The sequence below is a fragment of the Canis lupus genome, chromosome 3, assembly GCF_003254725.2.
Source record: "Canis lupus dingo isolate Sandy chromosome 3, ASM325472v2, whole genome shotgun sequence".
Classification (NCBI taxonomy): domain Eukaryota; kingdom Metazoa; phylum Chordata; class Mammalia; order Carnivora; family Canidae; genus Canis; species Canis lupus.
Window position 1 is genome coordinate 22,950,450 of NC_064245.1, and position 12,378 is coordinate 22,962,827.

The window sequence follows — 12,378 nt, forward strand, 5'->3', positions numbered from 1 at the left end:
TTAAAGATTTGTAAGTATGACTTGAGCCCAATAGGAAATGGCAGATGGGGCACCTGGGTGGCTCAGTCAGTTAAGCATCTGTCTTCAGCTCAGGTCATGATCCTGGAGTTCCAGGATTGAGCCCCACATCCCTGCTGAGCTGGGAGCCTGCTTCTCCCTCTCCCTCTGATATTCCTCCTGCTTTTGCTCTCTCTTTCTCTCTCTCTGTCAAATAAATTAATTAAAAAATCTTTAAAAATAAATAAAAAATTGAAAATGGAAATGACAGACAAGGGAAAAGATGAAGGATGAGGAGGTACCAATTATTAGACTAAATTGTGTGGGGAATGTCTCAAGAATTTTCTCCTATCCCACCTTGATAAGTTCAGAGCCAAACTGAATATATCTGGGTATAGCTTTCTGAATAAACAATTTAGGGATAATTTTGTACTAGTCAGCATGACCCAGACACTGAAATGATTTGATCTCCAGCATTGCTAAACTTCATCTTTTTAAGAGAAAAAAATAATAGTTTCTAATAATAATGATACCCTGCTTTCTCTGAGTTCTTTGAAGCAAAAGTGCCCATGAAAGACAGCCCCTCTTCAAATATAAGAACTTTAGGAGAGAGGTCCCACTATAAGAAGTAAGAATGGGCAATGCAGGGTGGAAGATCTGGTCAGAAAGAGGGACTGCAGGATAGTGGAAGTAGGACAAAGAGAGGTGTATTTTCCCATGGATCATATATGGACCCAGAAAAAGTCCAAGTAGGTCATTTTGAAAAGAACCATAACACAAGATAATTGTCTTCCCAGGTTAATCATCTTAAGCCTAAGGAGCTAGAGATGCCATTAGATTCAGAAATAAAAATTTCTTTTATTAGAAAAATTTTATTTTATTTTATTTTATTTTATTTTACTAAATAAAAGTGAGCAAATTTAAGAGAAGCATTATCTGTAAAAGAAGAGGATTCTTCAACAACTGAAATGAAAGTTTGCTTGGAAATTTTTATTATTTGAAACTGATCAAAGCAACCCATTGAAATAACAATATAATTACAACAACAACAACAAAAGTGTCACTCTTTTAATTTGGTGCAAACTTCTTATAAAATTTGTTGGGATTATTTAACAGTAATTTCATGTTAAATCTTGACATTTTAGTCAGTCTCAATTTTATTTTGTCAACTTTTTGGTATCTTAACTCTTTTAACCAGTATAGATATGATTAAGATCAAACAGTTATTTTTTAATAGTATAATGTAAAGCTTATTGAACACCAGATTTATTTTATGTAAGAGTTCATGACTGAAGTGGAAAATTCAAAAATGAGTTATTTCCTATAAATAAATGTTTACAGGAATAGGCCATCTGCAGACCAAAAAATATAAAGATTCAGACTACAGAGGGTCAATAACTGACCTTTTCTACACTAACACGGCTTTGAAAAATCAATATTTTTCATTTTCTTTACCTAAAAGGAAAGCACTATGTTAGTACCCAGAGACGTGCTGTCTGGATCTATTACTGTGGTTGTATTCCTAAAGTATACTTTCATATTAATAATTTAAAAAGCACTCTCAAGTTTCTTAGAAATACTTCTCCTTTAAACAAGAAAAATAAAGTCATGAAAATGATTATATTTTTGGAAAAGTAAAAACTCTGCTAAAGATGTGGAATACAAAATATTTGTTTAACAATTGTAGCAAGGAAACATGTAAGAATATTATAGTCTGTTGCTACTGAATGATTGATGGACATTGCTTGAAAATATACTATTAGATATTTAGGAACAACTAGACTTAACACACAAATAGAGAGGTCTTTGGAAAGAACCTTCTCCCAATTTTAGAGAAATTTATCTATCATCTTATCTCTATCTATCTAATCAAATCATAGAACCATCTTTCCAAATTAAACAGGAATGGAATACTATGTGAATGTTATTCCTATCATTTGTCAATTCACTGGACAATCACATGACGCAATGTGATGACACTTTCAGAGTGCAAAATGATATAGACACTATGATCCCATTTGTTAAATATGTGTATATAAATTCATATGTGTACTTTGGATAGGTGTGAACCAAACATTTACTCTTTGTATCTGGTTTGCAACACAGAATTTTATTTATATTTTATAATATTTTTACATTCTAAATTTTCTACAATGAATATGTGCACACACATAGACATAGAATTTTATTTTATTATTATAAAAGCCAATACATGTTCAAGAATAGAACAAGATAGCTTTCAAAAAGAGAAATTTGAGCCAATTATAATTATCATGATAATCAAATGAATAGTACTATAACTTGCATTTTCACATATTTTCCAAATATACAATATAATACTGTGCTTTAGTAATGTGAACATTTTTTAGATTTGTCAGAAGTCACAGATATGCTGTTATGTCTCATTTAACCTGCCTACAGTCCAAGTACTAATGAAATGACTAACATTTCAAGAGTATTGCAAAGTCAAATTGATTAGATTTAGCTCAGATATACGAAACTATGAAAACTGGGGAGATGCTGTTTAATAACAAATATTGCTTTAAAAATATGTAATTATGTAGTTAACACAGATTCATTGTCTTGATTTACCACACCTAAGCCATGAAATGCCCCATAAAGAACTAGATTAATTTTTTTTAAGTAACTTTTTTTTAAGATTTTATTTATTTATTCTTGAGAGACACAGAGGCAGAGGCATAGGCAGAGAGAGAAACAGGCTTCATGCAGGGAGCCCGATGTGGGACTCGATCCCAGGACTCCAGGATCATATCCTGGGCCAAAGGCAGACGCTTAACCGCTGAGCCACCTGGGCGTCCCTTGAGCACATATTTCAGCAAGTAATGTCTCAACTTTTAATCTGTTCCCAAATGGTTTCAAAACAGTAAATTATCCTGGCTCGCTTACATCTCACCTTTCATCGGCCTCTGACCTGGAGCAGCTCCTATTCATTCCCTTTTCTATTCTTGGGGTAGTGACAATGATAGAGGGGGAAGGAGAGGCAAAAGGCAAAATAGCAGAGGAAAGAAAGGGAGAAGAAAAACAAAAAGAATAAGATGGAGGAGGAGAAGTGGGATAGGAAAAGGGGAGGGCGAAGGAGGAGAATGAAGAGAAAAAGAGAAAGAAAAAGAAATAACCCTTCAATGCAACATGCCTGGCATGATAGTAGGCTATTTATAGAAATTATGTTGTTCATTCTAATAGCCATGTACAGATGGTGTTAATTTTTGAATTTGACAGGTGATAAAATCAATATTAACAGAGAAACTAAATACGTTGGTAAGTTTCACATCTGTTACAACTACAGTCAGATCATAGGCATCTGACCCCAAAATGCTTCCCACTTTATTGCCTTGAATTTTCATGTCTCTTCCCTCCATCCCTCCTTCCCTCCACCTCCCTATTTCCACTTTCACTAATGTGAGCTACTTGCATAGAAGAGCACAGTTACAGGGTCACAGCTCTATAAAATGACTAACTCTTTGCCATCTATTCTGGATTTCCATCTCATGCAGATGCTAGAAATGTTCTGTTGCTTGGACCATTAATATTTGTGTGTTTTTTTGTGCATACTTTAAACAAAATACAATTTTTAGAAATTCACTTTAAAGATTCATATATAACTTTAAAATTTTTTCATATTTACAAATAAATCTGCTAATATTAAACAAAGAGTTTAACCTCCAATTAACTTTATGAGATAAAATGGTCAATTGATGTAATTAATTTTCTGCGTAATTATGTGAAAATTATTTTACATATTTTACTTTTCTGGGAGTCAAGTTTAGGGAAAATTTGATTAAATTCATCACCTATTTACTTAATTCTCTGAATTTCATATTTTAATGTGTAGATTTTTTATTTTAGACAATTACAAAAAAGAGAAATGTTCAAGATAAAATCAATACACTATTAAGTCTTACAGGGAATTTAGCTGAAATATTTTCAGTTAAGTTATATTATTAATATTCATTGAGGAACGTATTAAGCATCTGATGTATCTCTAATAAAATTTTAATTATGTATTTTAAATTTTAAATGTTTTAGAAAAAATGCACACACATAGCTTGAATTAATCTAATTAAATGTCTAAATTTATTGCCTATAAAAGATATTGATTTTTCACTGTATATATTAAAATATGTTATGTTCACTCACCAGTCACATCCTTTTATGGTATTTAACAAGCTAATCTAAGAAGCTGTGCCTTCAGCTTGATTCTATTTCAAGCTATCTAGTTCTTTTGAAGGAAATAAACATCTAGACATTATATTAACAACACCTTACTTAAATAGAGAATTTTACATTGAATTCTAGCCTATGGTTATATTGATATGATAATTATTACAATTATTGCCATATCCTCCTCCTCTGCATTAGATTTATTTATCAAAATTTGGTGTATCATATGTTATCTGACCTGTTTTTTTTTGTTTTATAAAATTTAAGTTATATTCATAGTTATTAGTTATTTATTAAAGAAAACTAAAATTTTGTTGATGTTCAATCAAGGCATTTTAGTTGTCAATTAATAATAAAGAAAACTTGAAATAAAACTTATTTTAGCATGATAAAATTTTTTGTTATAGTTTACAAAAGAGTATAGAATATAAATAATTGTTTGCTTTCCAAATATGCCAAACTTGTTACTCAGACCTGATACTAATATTGAGTAAAATAAATGGAAACCTTGAACCAAACCTATAATAATTAGATGACATCATGAATTACTGCATAATTATTTAATCATCATGAAACTATGCTTTGATTACTTTTTTATTTAAGTCAGTTGGCTGAATTGTGAAAATCAATATGTTTAGAGTACATATCAATATTCAATATCGAAGATGATAATTCAGGGAAGAAAAAACTTTAGTGCATATTCAATCAAGGATTCAAACACTTTTCTCTCTTTAAAAAAAGGATTTATTTGAGAGAGAGAAAGAGAGAAGGAGCGTGCATGAGTTGAGGAGGAGCAGAAGGAGAGAGAGAGAGAGAATCTCAAGCAGGCTCCCTACTGAGCACAGAGTCTGAGAAGGGGCTCTGAGATCATGACCTGAGTCAAAATCATGATTTGGATGATTAACCACCTGAGCCACCCAGGATCCTCCAGGTTTCTTTTTTATAGAGCTTTAGTTGCAAAAATTACAAACTAAAACATTTCTTTAATTATATAAATGTTCTTCTTCTGCTGAGTCCTCTGATACATTCTATTGTCATTTGGTTTGGGTTTGGGTTTGGTTTTGGCTACAAAATGCTCACCTTCACAAAGTTAACATAACTGACATGACATATATCCATATATGTTCATTTATCTATATGTGAATATTCAAGCATGCTTATTGTTTGTTCAGATTTAGTAAGAGCACAGTTTCATCTGATAACAAATGCCATTTAGTTTTGGATGATGCCCTATCAGTAACAAATTATTAAGCAAAGTCAAGGACTTCAAATTTAATATTCTCAGAAAGAGAAAAATCTCTAGTACCTCAAAGAATATAAGCCTGAGACAAGACAATAACCAAGTTATTTTGGTTGTTTGAATTGGCAGCTAAAAACAGAGAGCCTTCTTTAGATACTACCAGACAAATAAAAGCTTCTGTAAAACCATTAAAGCTTCACTAGGGAAGAGCTGAGCGGTGGGAGTGTTAGAATCACAGCAGGAGATTCAACTCAGTCCAATTTATCCTGGTGCTTTAAAAATGGCATTGATCTTATGTAGCAGATGTGTTTCTTGGTTATTTTGGGTTTCTCCACTATCAAAAGCTTCCCAATCTTAAATCAAAACTTTACCCTCTCACATTGGAAGCCCTATCGTGATTGACCCTCCCTGCCTTTCCAGTGCCTTTACTGGCACCAGAATTTCTAGCCTTCTCTATTTTTTCTGCTTCTACTCTTACTACGTGTTTTTAATTTCTTGCTCAAGGCATTCGGAGTCTTCAGCGCTGTCTTTTCGTTGTGCATTGAAGCCATCATGCCTCTTTCCCCTGGTCCTTCCAGTTAGAGATTCCTCAAGGATAGACTTTCATATCTAGCATTTGGAAGTCAAGAATAAAGCAGGGATCCCTGGGTGGTGCAGCGGTTTGGCGCCTGCCTTTGGCCCAGGGCGCGATCCTGGAGACCCGGGATCGAATCCCACGTCGGGCTCCCGGTGCATGGAGCCTGTTTCTCCCTCTGCCTGTGTCTCTGCCTCTCTCTCTGTGTGACTATCATAAATAAATAAAAAATTAAACAACAAACAAAAAAAGAATAAAGCAGAACCAATAATGAGATGTAAGATTCACTGGTACACAATTTCACGTTGGCAAGGTTCATCTCAAAGAAAACTGTGAAGAGAATATCTATGTTTGGGTTTTATTTCTTCTTCCACGATGAAGAAATGTTCTCTAACCTGTGCTCTCTACTCCTCTTCCTGCCTCTTTCTCTGGAGAGCAACCTGGCAGATTCACACTTTTCTCTAACTCTGACTCAAATGTCACAAACCCGCAGGCACATCCTGTGTTATTTGAGCCTTTTGCATATACTTGTATTAGCATGTATCTCACTCTTTAACAATTACTTGTATATATTTCTGCCTCCACCACATGATTTTGAGCTCTTAAAGCACAGGACATTTTTCTTACTGGCACAGTAATTATTAAAACACTGTTAAATGAATGAATGCACAAGTGAATTAATAAGGGTAGAAATTTGGCTTGAGGATGAAAATTTCTACAAGTGATTGTCTCATTACCTTCTGTATGCTCCCGTGTATTTGTTATATGAACAGCACATTTTATCCCTGTAGGAGACTGACTTCATCAAAAGTTATACTCAGATGTTTTTATTATTGAGTCTTAAACCAATATTTTGAGTCTACATATTTAGCAGCAGTCACATAGTGCTGTTATACTTCTCATTCTGTAATCATTCGCTTACCACCTAACACAATGTTGTAGTAGGACCAGACTTCATTTTTTCCAAAGTAAGAAAACAAAGAATCAATATTTATTACAGCATTAACAAAGTAAAACCCCATGTCCAGTGAAAAGAAATATATCCTCATTTTAAACCACTTTCAACTTAATAAGTTTCCAAAACCGCTGATGGTTCTATACCTCTTTTCTTCTATGTAGATGCATGTGGTGTGGTAGAAAGAAGTAGCTAGACATCTACAAAGATCAAATCAACCAAGTATGTAACAAGATTGCTTTATTATTTCTATCAAATTATTACATTGATCAGATTATTTAACCTTTTATGTGAATTACATCATCTGTAAAACAGACATTAAAAAATGTCCATTTTATGATGGATGTACCAAATATGACCATATATGTTAAGCCTAGGGTAAAATAAAAAACAAAATAGAAATTATTTCAATCCAAATTCTCACAGCAGTTATTTAGCTATTATTCATATATTATCTACAACTACTGTATTTTTTCAAGTATTACTTTTGTGTGTACTGTGACAGATTTATTGTCGCTCCTCTCCTTATACCTTCCTTCCTTGTAGGCGATGTGTACATCACCACTTATTACCCTATAACAAGCAGTACCTTCCTTGTCCCCCGCCCCTGACAGCTGGTTCAGACATGTGACTTGCCTTAGTCAATAAATATGAGCAACAGTGATGATGTGTCCTTCTCTGGCAGAAGCTTTAAAAGCCATGATGCTCATTTATTGCCCTCTTGCTCTTTCCCCTTTGTCATAAGAAAAGCATAACCTACTGGGAGCTGTTCTTTTAGCCTAGATTTTAGAATAAAGGAAAAACAAGCAGTAGTAGTACAACCACCAGTAACCCTTACATTTAACATGAGCAAGAAATAAGTCCTATTGCTCTAAATCATGGTGACACTATAATTTATCATTCAGACTAGGAATCGTTTGAGAATGAATGGTGTGCTATTAATGATTATCCCAAGACTACAGACAAACACATGGGTAGTCCTGGGCAAACAGGAAAAATATGCATCTTAGCTCCATGAACAGAATTTATGGAGTTAAAAGTTCTACAGAACATACTACAAAAAAGGCTAAGTATCACTCCCAAATTTCTCTACCATCCCACCCATTCCCAATAAGGCCTTATGATCATTTTGGTGCTACCAATAGTATCTGTTAATATCACATTAATCTTTTTTTTTATTTTATTTATTCATGAGAGACAGGGGGGGGGGGAGCAGAGACACAGGCAGAGGGAGAAGAAGGCTCCATGCAGGGAGCCCAACCTGGGACTCGATCCTGGGTCTCCAGTATCAGGCCCTGGACTGAAGGCGGCGCTAAACCGCTGAGCCACCTGGGCTGCCCTATATTACATTAATTCTATAAATCCTTCTCCCACTAACATTTATATATGCAAATATATACATATAAATTAGTTGATTTTCATTTCTTGCGTAATTTTTTCTCTGGAGTTCTTCCTCATTTTTAACTTTTTGCAGATTTTTTTTAAGAAAATGACACTATTTCAACTCCCAACTGTCTTTCAGTTGTTTAAATCCCCTCTCACTATTTCAGTACATCAAGATTTGTTGATGTAATTTTCTTGAAGAGCTTGAAAATTGTTAAAGAACTCAAAAATTCTTAAAGAACTCCCAGAGGCTTCTGACTTTCTCTAGACCAATCTATGCCTCCTTTCAGTCTGGTATGCATTTGTCATTAATCATTCTTCCCTTCACCAACATCTCATGTAGTCCTCAGTTTCTTTCTTTCTGAAATGAGATCATATTTTCTGTCTAGGTTTACTCCTTTGTTTTGATTGATGCATATCAAATTGCTTCTAAGAAAAGATAATGGGAGATAATGTTTGACATTTTACACTTCTGAAAATAACTTCATTTTATCTTTAATCATAATTGATATTAAGCTAGGTGAAGAATTTAGATATTTCCTGTAAAATGTTCCAAAGTATTTTTGCAGAGTGAATGCCTGTAGTGTTGTATTAAGAACTTTAAAGCCATTATTATTCCTTACATCTTGTATGTGGACCATCTTTTTCCTCCTCTCAGAAGTTTACAGAATCTTTGTCCTCAGAAATGTAAAATTGCATAGTGCTGTGTGTCTGTGGATGTATTCTCATTCACTCTTCTGGTCTTTTGCTAACCCTTTAAATATTTATTTGATTTTTTTTTCCCCTCTCAGCCACTTTCTTATTTTCTTTGGCTCAGTAAGCCAAAGTATAAGGCTTCCTCGGAATGCTGAGTTGGAGAATGAGGCTTAGATCTACAACCTGTGATGATTAATGTTCAACCACACCCATTACTCCAAAGAACTGATCAAAGCCGCTATTCCCTAGAAGTCAGGGGAGCCAGAACAGAGAATGTGTCCATTCACCTCTTTGTTGGAAAGAGACAATATATGCCATGGCCTGTAGTTAGGTTTAGGCCACTTATGGAGAGAATATCAATCTCCAAACACTAGCAAAATGTAGCTCGGAGGATGCTTGACTCTGTCCATCAAGATGACAATAGCTCAAGATGAGCTATTATTCCATTTTTGGATGATTTACTAATGAAGGAGAAGATTTACTAATTAATTAATTAATTAATTAAGATTTGCTAATGAATAATCAATATTATTTAATCCAGTACTTTTCTGTAATGAGTGAAATATGATGGTCTGCATTTTTAAAAAGAGAGTTATTATAAAAGCCCATATCATGCAACAGATTTGAAGCTTGAAAAACAACACCAAGGGATCCCTGGGTGGCGCAGCGGTTTGGCGCCTGCCTTTGGCCCAGGGCGCGATCCTGGAGACCCGGGATCGAATCCCACATCGGGCTCCTGGTGCGTGGAGCCTGCTTCTCCCTCTGCCTGTGTCTCTGCCTCTCTCTCTTTCTCTCTGTGTGACTATCATAAATAAATAAAAATTTAAAAAAAAAAAAAAAAAAAAAAAAAAAAAAAAAAAGAAAAACAACACCAAAACAAATAAATGTTAGAATAGGGATAGAAAATAAAAAATCATGTTGACAAATAGTAAATAATAATTAAATCAGAAATCTAGAGCAAAAACCGGGTTCCCGAATTTAATAACTAAGTTAACTCCAAGGGAGTATTTTTATAATATCATGTTCTGATTTAAATAAATTATATAATTTTTGTTAGAGGAGATATAAAGAGAAACATAATTCTTGGTAGTCTAGGAGAACTTATCATTTGGCTTTTACACAACAGGCATTGACCATCCTAATACATTTCTATTGGTTGCATCAGATGCATGTGCTGTATTAGATTAGATATTGCATTTCTTGCAGTTTATTCTTATATAGGACCTTTATACAAGTTTCTTTGATGATGATGCTAACTGATCCCTTGCCATTGTAAAATGGTTCATGGACTAACTTTGTGAATTTATATAGAGACCATTTAAACTTTCACATGCTCACATGCACATCTTAAGAATAATATAAATGTATTTATTTTTATGATGTGGACAGAGAAATCAAAGGTAAACATTTCCATCTCATTCTTCTATTCCTTCAGTCCTAGTCCCTATGTATGAATCTATAATGCCCTAAATGTTGTTCTTAATTTGTTTAACAAGTATTTAGTTTACCCTCAAATTGTGCCAAATATTTTCGTAGGTAATGAAGATATAGCAGTGGAACAAAAAATAGACCTAGAGGGACACCTGGGTGGCTCAGTGGTTGAGCATCTGCCTTTGGCTCAGGGCGTGATCCCGGGATCCTGGGATCAAGTCCCACATTAGGCTCCCCCCTGGGGAGCCTGATTCTCCCTTTGCCTGTGTCTCTGCCTCTCTCTCTGCATCTCTCTGTGTCTCTCATGAATAAATAAATAAAATATTTTTAAAAAGATCTAGACATCATGGGGCTTATATGCTGTGGTTAGTAAGATAAAAGGGAAATAAATTCTACATGTTTGTGTATCTGTATGGCAGAAATAAAGCAGAGCAAAAGGAGTTATTCTTTAGGAGAAGTGAGTTGATATGAGGTTGCTATTAACATTATTTGGTCAGAGTTTCTTTTCACGAATTCATTAATGAAAGCAATATACGATTGAGATATATGGAAAAAATGGAGAATATTTGAATCAGGTTAAACAGTAAGTGCTGGTAAAGTGATCTTTCCAAAGACTTCCATTGTAGATGATTGGTATTCAGTCTAACAGTCATCTGACTTAATTTATAATGTAAAAAATGTAACATAACTCCAAATATTTCACAATATGTAATAGGCAAGATAAATTATAGTAAATTATAACTCAGGAACACAAATATTTTGTAATATGTGAAGAGGTTTGTGGGTCTTGATGCCATCACAGAATAACCAGGCCTGGTTAGAAGCAAGTCTAAGCATCCCTAGGCAATTACTGTAAGTGTTAAGGAAGAATGACATTAAATAGAGTTGAGTAGCTGATCTCCTCAGTGCAGTGAAGATTTGCCTAGTTGATATCACTACATGAACAATCATGACCTGATAGGACATATGAGTAACCATTTAAATAGGAAATCATCAGTCAGTCATGATGGCATAAACTTGTATATCATATATTGTTCGAGCCTTGGAGTTAACAGGAATGTATCCCCTAAAGACCAGTTTAAGAGTAAAACTGCTTCTTTTGTCCATATAAGATTTTGGAATTGAGATCATTGCTTTAACTTAAGTTCTTATACCTTGATCTTGAAATTATTCACTTGTGAATAATCAGTAGTACAGAGAAAACAAAAATAAGCTGAACAAATTTAAAGAAATGAAATTTACTTTCCACATGTGAATTAACTTATGAATGGAGTTAAATTTTACCAAATATTATATTCTGTTTTCTGTGCATGTAATGTACACTGCTCAAAAAGCTGGAATTTGTAAGAGTTATTTGACATTTATGTATATACCTTATAGTCTTTCTTACCAGATTGCAGGTTTATTTTGTCCTGGCTTTCCCAGCAATGATTCTTTATATTACAACTAGAAATAGTATGACTGGTCTACCCATAGAGAAAATGATTTATGATGACAAAGGGAATGAAATCAAATGCAAGATGAAAGACATGGTATTATCTGAACACCATGCAATTTCCAAAGATAAGACTAAATTTCAATAGAGTATGTAGACTAATTATGATTAAGCAGAAGGAAAATTCAGTTGGGAAATTCCATTATGTGGAAAGTTTTTGTTTTAAATTCCTTGGAAATGATCAGTACTCTGCAGGAACACTAGCATACCAATACTTGCCCGCATTTCTTGTAACAGTGGTGTGCAGCGGACTGCACAGAACCTTCTACAAACTTTCTCCTATTACAAAGAAATTTTCTCGGGATCCCTGGGTGGCGCAGCGGTTTGGCGCCTGCCTTTGGCCCAGGGCGCGATCCTGGAGACCCAGGATCGAATCCCACATCAGGCTCCCGGTGCATGGAGCCTGCTTCTCCCTCTGCCTGTGT